The sequence below is a fragment of the Eupeodes corollae genome, chromosome 2, assembly GCF_945859685.1.
Source record: "Eupeodes corollae chromosome 2, idEupCoro1.1, whole genome shotgun sequence".
In the NCBI taxonomy this organism is placed as follows: Eukaryota; Metazoa; Arthropoda; class Insecta; order Diptera; family Syrphidae; genus Eupeodes; species Eupeodes corollae.
In genome coordinates this window covers 119,270,589-119,285,180 of record NC_079148.1, presented here as the reverse complement: position 1 = coordinate 119,285,180, position 14,592 = coordinate 119,270,589, and the positions used below count along the sequence as shown (strand labels likewise).

At 31.3% G+C, this 14,592-nt stretch overlaps 5 non-coding genes across 5 annotated transcripts; 2 read left to right on the top strand and 3 right to left on the bottom strand.

Annotated features, from left to right (window-relative positions):
- Positions 1 to 4,552: 4,552 nt before the first annotated feature.
- On the bottom strand, positions 4,553 to 4,674 carry LOC129948646 (U5 spliceosomal RNA). Its single transcript, XR_008781934.1, has one exon. It is a non-coding gene; the product is annotated as a U5 spliceosomal RNA (small nuclear RNA).
- A 685-nt stretch (positions 4,675 to 5,359) lies between these two features.
- Positions 5,360 to 5,552, top strand: LOC129948630 (U2 spliceosomal RNA). The gene has a single exon (XR_008781922.1). It is a non-coding gene; the product is annotated as a U2 spliceosomal RNA (small nuclear RNA).
- Positions 5,553 to 8,188: 2,636 nt separating this feature from the next.
- LOC129948647 (U5 spliceosomal RNA) lies at positions 8,189 to 8,310 on the bottom strand. Its single transcript, XR_008781935.1, has one exon. It is a non-coding gene; the product is annotated as a U5 spliceosomal RNA (small nuclear RNA).
- A 2,486-nt stretch (positions 8,311 to 10,796) lies between these two features.
- Positions 10,797 to 10,990, top strand: LOC129948626 (U2 spliceosomal RNA). Its single transcript, XR_008781918.1, has one exon. It is a non-coding gene; the product is annotated as a U2 spliceosomal RNA (small nuclear RNA).
- Positions 10,991 to 12,950: 1,960 nt separating this feature from the next.
- LOC129948628 (U2 spliceosomal RNA) lies at positions 12,951 to 13,143 on the bottom strand. Its single transcript, XR_008781920.1, has one exon. It is a non-coding gene; the product is annotated as a U2 spliceosomal RNA (small nuclear RNA).
- Between the last annotated feature and the right edge of the window lie 1,449 nt (positions 13,144 to 14,592).

The window sequence follows — 14,592 nt, the reverse complement described above, 5'->3', positions numbered from 1 at the left end:
TCTTTTGATTGGATTGATTGGATTTTTTTTCAAAAAATTATCTTGTTTGGTACCACGTTACAATATATTATTTAAAATTTAATTCAAGTCTCTAGCGCTTTTGGTTCATAAGGTATTTGGGGTCAACCAAATTGTTCACCTTTTTTTAAATTGCTATGGTACAGAAAACCATGCACGCAATTTCCTCGAGAGCCCTTTCCGCATCCTTCTGCCTTATTATCTGTATAACTTCCTATAGAAAGTTAATAATACAAAAGAGGCTGGGATGCGACCCACACTGATAACTTCCCATCCCGTCTGTCGATTTGTCTCGCTTAAAAGTTTGTCTATATGTACTAGTATCAATTTTACCAAATTTGCGAACTATTTTTTGTAGATTTTATTTTTTATGATAAAAGGGACTTTTGTATTTTTATATAAAAATTACTGAATATCGAAATCAATATTTTCTGTGAAATAAAATAAGTTTGAAGCCAATAATTTTAATTTTTGAAAAGCTATTTGAGTCGAAAGTACATTTTTATCAAGTTTTAGTATTGTTTTGTTTTAGAGTGTTATTTTTTGTAAAAAAACCGTCAATTCGATTTTCTTTAAAATTCTATCGAATATTGAAAACAATATTTCTTATAAGGTGAAATTAGTTTGAAGCCAATATTTTATAGATTTGAAAAGATATTTGAGTCGAAAATCAATTTTTACCAACTTTTGTAAAATTTTTTTTTAGGTATTTAATTTTTTGTACAAAAACTATCAATTCGATTTTTTTCAAAATTTTACTAAATGTTAACAACAATATTTTTTGAAAGATAAAAGTAGTTAAAAGCCAATATCTACAATTTTTGAAAAGATATATGAGTCGAAAATCAATTTTTACGAACTTTTATACATTTTTTTTTTTAAGGTTTTTATTTTTTGTAAAAAAACTGTAAATTCGATTTTTCTCAACATCTTTCAGAATGCTTAAAACAATATTTCTTATAAGATAAAATAAGTTTGAAGTCTAACTTTCAAGTTTTTGAAAAGATATTTGAATCCATATTCAATTTTTACCAACTTTTGTTAATTTTTGTTCAGTTTTTAATTTTTTATAAAAAAAACTGTCAAATCGATTTTGTTCAAAATTTTACTGAATGTTGACAACAATATTTTTTGAAATATAAAAGTAAATTTAAGCCAATATCTCAAAGTTTTGAAAAGATATTTGAGTCGAAAATCAATTTTTACAAACTTTTATTAATTTTTTTGTAAAAAAAACTATCAATTCGATTTTCTTCAAAATTTTACTGAATGTTGAAAACAATATTTCTTATAAGACAAAATAAGTATTAAACCTAAATTTTAAGTTTTTGAAAAGATATTTGAATCGATATTTAATTTTTACGAACTTTGAGTAATGTTTTTTTTAGATTTTTATTTTTTATAAAAAAAACTGTCAATTCGATTTTTCTCAAAATTTTATCAGATTTCAAAAACATTATTCTCCGTTGCTCAAAATTGTTTTGGAGATGAAATCATATGTTAGTCGTTAAATTTAGGAGGTGACAAATTTTTTTTTTCAGTTTTTTTGATTTAGAAAAAAAACCGTTAGATGATTTTTTTTCAAAAAATATATTTCTTTGAGTTCACGTTACAGTTTATTATATAAAATTAAATTCAAGTCTCAAGCGTTTTTGGTTCGTAAGATATTTAGGGTTAACCAAAATTTTCACCTTTTTTTTAAACTGCTATGGTAAAAAAACCACCCACGCAATTTTCTTGAGAGCCCTTTCTGCATCTTTCTGCCTTATTATCTGTATAACAAAATTTATTTGAAGTCGATATCTCTTCTGGTTCTTGAGCTATGGACGACGAAAAAAACGTCGCGAACGTACGGACGTACGGACGTACGGACGTACAGACGTACGGACGTACGGACGTACGAACGTACGTACACACGCACGCACAGACATCTTTCTAAAAATCTTTTATTTCGACTCTAGGGACCTTGAAACGTCGAGAAATGTCAAAATTTTCAATTTGACAAATCGGACCCATTACAATAACTTCCTATGGGAAGTTAAAAATACCCATAGACAACTCCCAGTTTCAATACCGGACACGACACCATGGTCAATGGATTATCTGAACGTAATTTTCATCTTAATGCAATCCGAATGAAAAAAATGGATGTATTTGCGTTTCGATTCTTCCATTTACAGCAGAGAAATAGTTTTATGTAGGACTCAGCCTAAGAAGAGCGTAGACTATCTACATCCTAAAAGTATGCTTTGTAAATGCCTGAAATGATCTAACAAAATTACTATTTAAGTTTGCTCTTAGGATGTCTCTTTAAAAACCAGACACAAACCATGGCATTGCCATAATCAAAATAATATCTTATTTAAATTCGAAATCGAATTAAAAGTATTACTGCTCTTTATCTTTGTGTATAAAAACAAAGTCTTTATCGCTTACAATAATTTAATTTCGAAATTTAAGTAAAAACTCCTCTTTCTTCAATTCAGACGCGAATAAAATCGTGTCAATATAAATATTTATTATGAAACAAGAATTAAACTTTGCTGGTAAGGTTCCCATGTGATAGCTGTACCTATAAATCCGATAAACAGAGTGTCCAGGTCTTGCGTTTGTCCTTTGCTAATTACGTATGCAGTTCACATTCATCCCAGAAAGGACCTTCTCGATTACACTTAAAGCCGCCCAACACATCCAGCTACAGGAGCTCGCCCAAAGAGTTTTCCATTTCGTAGTCTGTTTTCTGTTTTCCGTCGTTGTTGTTGTTTTCTCTTTTTTTTGCAGAGCCACAGGACTCTTGAGATTCTTCTGTCGAACGTGTTCGGAATTTAATACGCTGAGATTTTTATTTGCCCAAAGTGGAGCACGAATCTCGTTTCATTTCTCTATATATTTACTTCTTCCTTTAACCTGGTTCTTTTCTTGGATTTTTTTTTCTTAGTCTTTTTTCTGTTGATGTTTCGTTAAATTCCTTTAAGCTTTGAGTATTTTTCTGGGCAATTTCACATCACACAGTGAGTCGAAAACAACCAACACTCTTTTCACTCGTGACCAAAAATAAAACAACAAAAAAGAAGAAGAAAAACGAGAACAAAAAAATTTGTCACGATTGAAGGAACTCATTTTTCATCATGTCACTGGATGAAACATCGTCTTCAAGTTTGAAATAAAAAATCAAAAAAAAAGAAGAAAAACAGGATACCTAACCTTTTTCTTTTGCAATGGAAACCCATTTATATTATGAGACTGAGATAAATACACGAGTCAATGGAGAGACTTGCCCAAGCTCACATATGATGGTGATGTGATGGGCCAAAGAGCATATCCTTCAACTTTGCTGTTTCACACTTTGTAACGACGACGACGACAACGACAACGACGAATGTCATGATATATCCTGTGTGTGTCGAATGGCTTTAAAAGCGACAGCATCAGTGTAATTCACCTAACAACATCCTCTGACAAGGACATCCTTTGGATTTTCTATTCACATCCCATATATCACACAAATGGATTATCCTTCCTATATGTATGTTTGTAGGTACTTATATAATTTAGATTTAAATGAGAACTTTAAAGGAATTGAGATTCGGTGTTTTGTTTTATCATTCTACTCAGTTATCCAAGTATAGTACATTCGTCACATGTGTTCGATTTCTATAAGGACTTGTTTATGTATTGAAACCCACTTTATTCCTTTCCACCACTTGTGTCCTTGTGGGTAAATACATAAGAGCCATGCATGCACACTTCACTTAAGCTGAAGATGCCGTACACACTTGATTTCGTCCTTCATTAATTAAATTAAATGCTAAGGAATAGGGGTAATTTTGAGGGTGAGCCTGGTTTAATAAAGGTAAAGGTAAAGGGAGAGAATTTTTTTAAACATGAATATGTACATAATATTCAAATAAGCTTAGAAATCCTTGATGAATGTCATTTTTGATTTTTCACTGCAGATGTAAATTTTAAATCAATCATTACACTCATGATGTTCATGAATTACACTTGAATACAAAAAAATGTAACAGTTGTACAGGAGTACTGGAAAAAGGATGCTTAAGTGACTCTTGGCAAATGTAGGACTAATTTATGACGATTTGAATGCAATTGAATTGGTTTTTCGAAATATATTTTTATGAATGAAGTTGGTGAAATTAGTCCTTAGAAGTGAAAATTGTTGCCTACCGATAATGAGGCTATTGTTGTTTTTTGAGAGGGAGTTTTTTGGGTATGAGTTTTTGTATTGAGGTTCTTGATTTTCAAACGATTTGCAATTGTTCAAGTTGAATCGCTTAAAATAAGTATACTTTCAAAAATAAAATTTAATGGTGTTATTTTTGATAAAGTGGGTTTTTTGGGTAAAGGGGCTTAGAGCTATAATAGAAATTCTTCAACGTCATACAAATTATACTAAATATTGCACATTATGATTTAAGCATTGAAATCTAAGCAAACAGATATCAGGTTGTCGATAATACCGCATCAAGTCTCACAAGTTGAACATAATACCAATTGTTGTAAAGAAATGTTTATAAGGTCCAACTTCCGACAGACCTTTCAAAAATTTTATTTTAGACTCATTAGAATGCCCCACTCCACGGAAATCTTTAGTAAAAGGCGAAAGATTTATTCGACATTGAAGTGAAGCCAGAGTGGTTTTTTCTAGATATTTCACTACCTTAAAATAAATGAGGAGAAAAAAATGAATGTGAATTTTAAAAAATACAAAGAAACTATTTTTAAAGATGTATTAAAGAATCTTGTATATGAATTTGTTTCACATAACAACTTATAAATATTTACAGCATGTCCTCTTAGTTATTGACATTTTTTTGTACTCAGAGCTGAGAGCCCAAATGTAGTTTCGTCTTATGGCAAGATCGAATTTTGTGACACTATAGTATAGTTTAATTAGTGCAACTTGCAAATTGTAATGTACACAGTTTCATGAACGAAATATTCACCCAAAAATATGTATGTACCTATGTTTCCTTTCGAGTGATAGAATATGAAAACGCCATTTACTTCTTTTATTTTGACGACAACGCTTAAAATATGACTGTTTTGTGTGTATTGTTTGTCCCTAAAATTGGGTTTTCTGTTTCGTCCTATATCATCGATCAGCGAGTCTCTGTTCGTCTTTTAAAATTTTCGAAGATCCTTTTATAACCGATCGAAACAAAATTACCTGCAATTGTTGTAGATTGCATTTGGTTAGTTTTCATTCCTAGGCAGGTATACCAACAGGATATTAAGGATCATTTTCACATCTTAGAATATAATTTACAGTCAGTTTCTGCAAAATTTATAATATGTAGATGATATTTTTTACCGTTAAGTTATCGCTTCTCGGCCTTATGGCTAAGATCAAAGTGTAGTATCTGTTCTTATCAGCTTAACATCTGATAGATCCCCCATCGGGGACAACAAATGTTAAACTGATTTTTGGAATTAGACGGAGTGCTAGGAGCTTGCTCCACCTCTGTCACGGGTTGGCCTGGTATTGCAGTACCGCCAGGATAGGCCCAAAAAATAAAACAATTTAAAAACCTTGAAGTTGAAACTAAAGTTCTTAGCTCAGCTCTTTTGTTTTTTGCTAATTAACGTATTATGAAGCACATTATTCAAATGATGTCCTGTCAGTTGGTTGACTCAGAAACTGGTTTAAGAGATATGTGTTCTGCTATTACTTAAAATTAATGTTTATACATATTCCAAAAATGAATAAGTACTGTTTTCTGTCCGATATAATTGTTAGTACAGACAGACAGGAGAGAAATGGAAAGAAGTTGTGTGATAATAAAATGAAGAGGGAAAGAAACACCAAACATTATATGTTATTATAAGGGGCACAGAGTGAAAAGGTAGACCAAATAAAACAAGTTGACAAACGATTCTTACATAATAAAGGTTTTATTGCGACTGACTAGCAATTTGTATACTTATAATAGAGGCTTTGGTACAGCTACGAAAACGCATACATAATATCATGGCCGTAGAAAAGCTGTAATATCGAACGATTGATGGATTAAAACATCATAATTAAGTTCTTAATGGTAAATAAAATACGTTAACTAAGATTTAAGATTATTTAAGGCAATAAGGTGTTTCAATTAATATTTCCTACATTATAAAAATTCATGGGTTGTTAAAGTCTTTGTAGAATGTATTCAATCCAGAATGGTGCAACTAGAAGACTTGATTTTGATTGATAATAAATTGTCAATCATAAGCAACAGTAAACAAGACCTCTGCCCTTGCAAATAAAAGTATTGCACAAACACTGTGAACAAACTGGATTCACTAGATGGCTTCACGCGGGAGGTATTCAACTATTTTATATAAAAAAATGAGGATGAAAAACCTACTATTTTCTTAAATTATTCTTTGTATTTATTAATTTATATATAATGTTTGTACATATTTCTATTATGGTTATATGCAACCTTTAGAGTCTGTCACTGGGCCTTATTGATAGACATAGCAAAACAAAGCTGTATAGGAAATTCTACTCTATTAAATTTGAAAGGGTATTCGTTAGCAATCATCGGTACCCTGGGAATGGAAACGACTTGAGCCGGAGAGAATTTTAGCTTCAATCACGTTCCTCTGCATAGTTACTTTCCGTAATCTAGTACCATTGCATAATTTCGGTGCATTTTAATTGTTCATAAGTTTTATTGGAGCCCCAATTTTCAAGTCCAGTTTAAACGGAGGAAGTCCTGATGTGTTTAAGAAATGCAAAAGTTCAATTGGAATATCAATAGCATTATCTTGATCAGTCAGATTATAAATAGAAAGATAAGTTTGTTGATGGGCCTGAAACATTGAGAAAATTTTGTTATTTATGCTTGTAACAGAATCGTTTTTAAAATCGCTTGTTCGCGTAACCAGCCATCCTTGCTCTCTGAAATTCGCGACTTGCGGGTAAACATTAGCTATGTTAATCCGTCTTGTCCAGTGACTCTAATTGCAAATGTTGGTTCTATTAGTACTTCACCATCATTATTTTTAATATTTCCATTTCCTATATTCAAAAGAGTTCTTAAAAATTGTGCTGCATTATTATCACCACCCAAATGTACGCTCATATTTGAGTTAATCTCAAAATTTTGACAGAAGCCCACAGAAACGACGATTTTAGGCAAGCATTTATTTTATCACCTTTTGTACCTCTTAGCCGAAAATCACCAGCGAACAGTATCAAAACACTTGAGATCGGACGTTCCTCAGCTCTTAAATCTCTAAGTATACGATCCAGAGCTCCAGGCACGCCTTTATTTGACAAAGTCCATTCGTCCCACGAAATAAACGACGTTTTTTTGAGCACTTTAGCTAGTCAGCTTTGTTTTGAGATACTACCACATAGACGATCTTGGCTTTGTAAATCTAAAGGCAATTTGAATGTTTTTCCATTCTGTAGTAATGTTGAAGCAACCCCAGACGATATTACTGCTAATGCAATTTTCCTTGAATTCTAAATTAAACAAGCAAAAGATTGATCAAGAACGTTTTTCTAGTCCCGCCAGGTGCATCAAGAAAGAACATTTTACCAATGTTTTACATCACGTTGTTGATTATAGTATTGTATGCAAGTCGCTGGGCTGGTCGTCGGTTAATTTTTGTTCTTTTTCTTGAACGAAAATTGAAAGTTGGTTGGCATCATACGTTGTTTCTGGAAGATAATCCTTGTCTTGAAATAATTGTCTGTCACGTTCTTCAATCCGTGTAGGAGATTCCATATCAAAGTCTGACATCATTCCTCCTGAACAACAGATACCTGGTGGTTCTTTAGGCTATTTGAATACACGACATAAATTGCACTTGGTATTCAAATTTCTTATCGAAACGTGAGATCAGTGAGTCAGTGATATTTGGATTTTATATGTATAGATAAAAAGTTATTGACTAATTCTTCTATCGGACTTTATTTATGCTTATAACCTTAAAGAAGTTTAGAACGCAAACCGTAACAAAGATATTATTGAAACTGTAATAAAAGAGGTTGGGCTTGAAGCTTTCAAAAATTATTCTTCAACTTCATACAAAGTGTATTAAACATCACATTTTAGTTGTGGATAATGAATATAGGGCTACCGATAATAAAAGAATTCTCACTAGTTGAAAGTACATAACAGTCTATTTAATTAATTGGTCATACATATTTATAAGGTCCAACTTTCGTCAGACCTTTCAAAAATTTTATTTTAGACTCATTAGAGTGCCCCACTCCACGGAAATCTTTAGTAAAAGGCGAAAGATTTATTCGACATTGAAGTGAAGCCAGAGTGGTTTTGTCTAGATATTTCACTACCTTAACATAAATGAGGAGAAGAAAATGAATGTGAATTATAAAAATATACACAAAATATTTGTAAAGTTGTATTAAAGGATCTTTTATATTAATTTGTTTCACAAAACAACTACTAAACACCTACCGCATGTCTTCTTATTTATTGACATTTTTTTGTAGGCAGAGCTGAGTGACCAAATGTGGTTTCGTCTTATGGCAAGATCGACTTTAGTGATACTATAGTTAAATCAGTGCCAAAATTACAATGTACACAGTTTTACCAAAAATATGTACATATGTACCAATTAAAATACCACATCCTTCTTTTACTTTCATGACAACGCTTAAAATATAACTGTTTTGTTTAAATAGTTTGTCCCTGAAAATTTGGTTTTCTGTTTTATTCTACCATCGATCAGCCTATTTATCGCAAGCTTACGTGTTTTTTTCTAAAATTTTCGAAGATCCTTTCATAACCGATCAAAGCTAAATTACCTGCAATTGTTGTAGATTGCATTTGGTTAGTTTTCATTCCTAGGCAGGCATACCAACAGGATATTAAGGATCATTTTTAACTTCCCATAGGAAGTTATTGTAATGGGTCCGATTTGTCAAATTGAAAATTTTGACATTTCTCGACGTTTCAAGGTCCCTAGAGTCGAAATAAAATATTTTTAGAAAGATGTCTGTGCGTGCGTGTGTACGTACGTTCGTACGTCCGTACGTCCGTACGTCCGTACGTCCGTACGTCCGTACGTCTGTACGTCCGTACGTCCGTACGTTCGCGACGTTTTTTTCGTCGTCCATAGCTCAAGAACCAGAAGAGATATCGACTTCAAATAAATTTTGTTAAACAGATAATAAGGCAGAAAGATGCAGAAAGGGCTCTCAAGAAAATTGCGTGGGTGGTTTTTTTACCATAGCAGTTTAAAAAAAGGTGAAAATTTTGGTTAACCCTTAATATCTTACGAACCAAAAACGCTAGAGACTTGAATTAAATTTTTTATAATAGACTGTAACGTGATCTCAAAGAAGTATATTTTTTGAAAAAATCTATCTAACGGTTTTTTTTCTAAACCAAAAAAACTAAAAAAAAAAATTTGTCACCTCCTAAATTTAACGACTAACATATGATTTCATCTCCAAAACAATTTTGAGCAACGGAGAATAATGTTTTAAAAATCTGATAAAATTTTGAGAAAAATCGAATTGACAGTTTTTTTTATAAAAAATAAAAATCTAAAAAAAACATTACTCAAAGTTGGTAAAAATTAAATATCGATTCAAATATCTTTTCAAAAACTTGAAATTTAGGCTTCAAACTTATTTTATCTTATAAGAAATATTGTTTTCAACATTCAATAAAATTTTGAGAAAAATCGAATTGACAGTTTTTTTTACAAAAAATAAAAACCTAAAAAAAAAATTAATAAAAGTTGGTAAAAATTGATTTTCGACTCAAATATCTTTTCAAAAATTGTAGATATTGGCTTTTAACTACTTTTATCTTTCAAAAAATATTGTTGTTAACATTCAGTAAAATTTTGAACAAAATCGAATTGACAGTTTTTTTTATAAAAAATTAAAAACCGAACAAAAATTAACAAAAGTTGGTAAAAATTAAATATGGATTCAAATATCTTTTCAAAAACTTGAAAGTTAGACTTCAAACTTATTTTATCTTATAAAAAATATTGTTTTAAGTATTCTGAAAGATGTTGAGGAAAATCGAATTGACAGTTTTTTTACAAAAAATAAAAACCTTAAAAAAAAATTTATAAAAGTTGGTTAAAATTGAATTTCGACTCAAATATCTTTTCAAAAATTGTAGATATTGGCTTTTAACTACTTTTATCTTTCAAAAAATATTGTTGTTAACATTTAGTAAAATTTTGAAAAAAATCGAATCGATAGTTTTTGTACAAAAAATTAAATACCTAAAAAAAAATTTAACAAAAGTTGGTAAAAATTGATTTTCGACTCAAATATCTTTTCAAATCTATAAAATATTGGCTTCAAACTAATTTTATCTTATAGAAAATATTGTTTTCAACATTCGATAGAATTTTGAAGAAAATCGAATTGACGGTTTTTTTTTTACAAAAAATAAAACTCTAAAAAAAACAATACTAAAACTTGGTAAACATTTACTTTCGACTCAAATAGCTTTTCAAAAATTAAAAATATTGGCTTCAAACTTGTTTTATTTCAAAGAAAATATTGTTTTCGATATTCAGTAATTTTTATATAAAAATCCAACAGTCCGTTTTTCATAAAAATAAAATCTACAAAAAACAGTACGCAAATTTGGTAAAAATTGATACGAGTTCATATAGACAAACTTTTAAGCAAGCCAATCGACAGACTGGATGGGAAGTTATCAGTGTGGGTCGCATCCCAGCCTCTTTTTACATCTTAAAATATAATTTACAGTCAGTTTCTGCAGAAGTTATAATATGTAGATGATATTTTTTACCATTAAGTTATCGCTTCTCGGCCTTATGGCTAAGATCAAAGTGTAGTATCTGTTCTTATCAGCTTAACATCTGATAGATCCCCCATCGGGGAACAACAAATGTTAAACTGATTTTTGGAATTAGACGGAGTGCTAGGGGCTTGCTCCACCTCTGTCACGGGTTGGCCTGGTATTGCAGTACCGCCAGGATCAGCCCATTAAATAAATACAAAAAACAAAATAATTAAGAAACCTGAAGAGTTCTGAAACTGGTTCTGGGCTCAACTCTTTTGTTTTATTACTATCAAAACATAGTCAATACAATTTTGTCTTCCAATTGGCTAAAGAATCACAATAAGATATATCGATACCAACGTTATATTATGTACTTTTATTTCTGACTACATATAAGTTAATATTGTATGAAAAACAAATGCAACAATTAGGCAGATTTTGGTGCTTTTCGTATACCACCCCACAATCTTAAATCTATGGTATAAAAATCATGTCTAGCCGAATTTAACAAATTTTAAGGTATAACATTGCATTTTTATTAACTTCCCATAGGAAATTATTGTAATGGGTCCGATTTGTCAAATTGAAAATTTTGACATTCCTCGACGTTTCAAGGTCCCTAGAGTTGAAATAAAAGATTTTTAGAAAGATGTCTGTTGCGACGTCTTTTTCGTCCTCCATAGGTCAAGAACCAGAAGAGATATCGACTTCAAATAACTTTTTTTATACAGATAATAAGGCAGAAAGGGCTCTCAACAAAATTGCGTGGGTGGTTTTTTTACCATATCAGTTTGAAAAAAAGGTGAAAATTTTGGTTAACTCTAAATATCTTACGAACCAAAAACGCTAGAGACTTGAATTAAATTGTATATACTATATTGTAACGTGATACCAAACAGGTATATTTTTTTAAAAAAATCAATATAACGTTTTTTTTTATAAATCAATAAAACTGAAAAAAAATTGTCACTTCTTAAATTTTACGACTGAAATATGATTTCATCTCTAAAGCAATTTTGTGCAACGAAAAATAATGTTTTTAACATCTGATAAAATTTTGAGAAAAATCTAATTGACAGTTTTTTTTACAAAAAATAAAAACCTAAAAAAAACTGTATAAAAGTTGGTAAAAATTGATTATCGACTCAAATATCTTTTCAAAACTTTGAGATATTCGCTTTAATTTAATTTTATCCTTCAAAAAATATTGTTGTCAATATTCAGTTAAAGTTTGAACAAAAATCGATTTGACAGTTTTGTACAAAAAATTAAAAATCAAAAAATAATTAACAAAAGTTCGTAAAAAATGATTTTCGACTCAAATATCTTTTAAAAACTTTGAGATAATAGGTTCTTACTAATTTTTTCTTATAAGAAATATTGTTTTCAACATTAGAACACATTTTGAGAAAAATCGAATTGACAGTTTTTTTACAAAAAATAAAAACCTGAAAAAAATGTATAAAAGTTGGTACAAATTGATTTTCGACTCAAATATCTCTTCAAAAATTTTAAATATTGGCTTCAAAATATTTTTATCTTATAGGAAATATTGTTTTCAACATTTGGTAAAATTTTTAAAAAATTCGAATTGACAGTTTTTTACAAAAAATAAAACTCTAAAAAAAAACAATACCTACTAAAACTTTGTAAAAATTTACTTTCGGCTCAAATAGCTTTTCAAAAATTAAAAATATTGGCTTCAAACTTATTTTAATTCAGAGAAAATATTGTTTTCAATATTCACTAATTTTTATATAAAAATCCAACAGTGCTTGCATTTACAAAATTACAGTTGATTACATTCTTCAATTCTTTCTTAACACCATACAAAAAAACCTCCACTAGCCCTCCCCTGCACAGACGATCTTACTGCTGGTGACCAGAGTAGTTCATAATGTTGAAAGAAGTTATCAAAACGTTCCATATTCTTATCTACATAAGTTTTATGCAACATAAAAATATCATATTTATTTATAAATTGAAAAATAATCAAAAAAAATCTTAATATGCGAGACCATTTTTCGGAATTAATAAATAAAAAAAAGCAAACCTAATACTGTTCTCTGTTATTTTATAAACAAAAGAGCTGAGTTTAGAACAATTTGTATTGATAACTGTTGAGAATTGAAATACAAGGATTCCCCAGACATTTACTTTTGTTTGTTTATTTATTGGGCCGATCCTGGCGGTACTGCAATACCAGGCCAACCCGTGACAGAGGTGGAGCAAGCTCCTAGCACTCCGTCTAATTCCAAAAATCAGTTTAACATTTGTTGTCCCCGATGGGGGATCTATCAGATGTTAAGCTGATAAGAACAGATACTACACTTTGATCTTAGCCATAAGGCCGAGAAGCGATAACTTAACGGTAAAAAATATCATCTACATATTATAAATTTTGCAGAAACTGACTGTAAATTATATTCTAAGATGTGAAAATGATCCTTAATATCCTGTTGGTATACCTGCCTAGGAATGAAAACTAACCAAATGCAATCTACAACAATTGCAGGTAATTTTGTTTCGATCGGTTATAAAAGGATCTTCGAAAATTTTAAAAGACGAACAGAGACTCGCTGATCGATATAGGACGAAACAGAAAACCCAATTTTAGGGACAAACAATACACACAAAACAGTCATATTTTAAGCGTTGTCGTCAAAATAAAAGAAGTAAATGGCGTTTTCATATTCCATCACTCGAAAGGAAACATAGGTACATACATATTTTTGGGTGAATATTTCGTTCATGAAACTGTGTACATTACAATTTGCAAGTTGCACTAATTAAACTATACTATAGTGTCACAAAATTCGATCTTGCCATAAGACGAAACTACATTTGGGCTCTCAGCTCTGAGTACAAAAAAATGTCAATAACTAAGAGGACATGCTGTAAATACTAAGCTAAACCACAAACACAAATTGACTCATAAAAATTACAATATCGTAAGAAGAGACCGGCCTGACTCCACTCAAGGGGGCGGTGTCGCTTTCTTTATACGAAAAGGCATTAATTATAAAGTCATATACAACAATGAATTGCGAAAGCTCAAGACGCTAGAAGTTTGCGTTGTATGCATCTCTCTCACTCAAGGGAAGCGGATGTATATGATTGCGGCTTATGCGGCTGGAGCTCCGCAGGTTACTTACTTTGCTTCAGAACTCGATATTCTTTTTAGGGAACTGAAACTGAGCTTGGAAGAAAACTATTTCATCTTGGCCGGTGATTTGAACGCAAAACATGAAGATTGGGGAAATCAACATAGTAATCCCAGAGGTAATCATCTTTTTAATTTGATGAATCTTTACAGCGTTGAATATGGCGTCGACCTGCTGGCTACCGAAAAGCCATCGTATCCAAGAAGCGGCTCCTTTCTGGATCTTTTGCTATACGACACTAGACTGACAGTAACAGACAAAGTGGGTAATCACCCTCGAAACTGCTTACGGACAGTCGAGTACGACAGTGATCACTGCGGACTGGCTGCTGTAATGCAGATTCCGAACGAACGCGTAGAGTTGGAGGAATACGTTGCAACGCACTCTTACAATTACAGTAAGATGCGTTGGCCTCGTTTCACCAACGCCTTAGCGAGAGAACTTCGTTCGAGTGACATAGCCCCACCAAACAACAGAAACCTGACAAATACAGAGATTGACCAACATTTACAACAGATGGACGAAACAATAAAACGAACGATGGAACGGACAATTCCAAAGTACAGAGAACGGGACCAAATGGACGCTTACAGAAACGCGACAATTGACGCACTGCGAAAGCACAAGAGTGGTTTACTGACAAGACT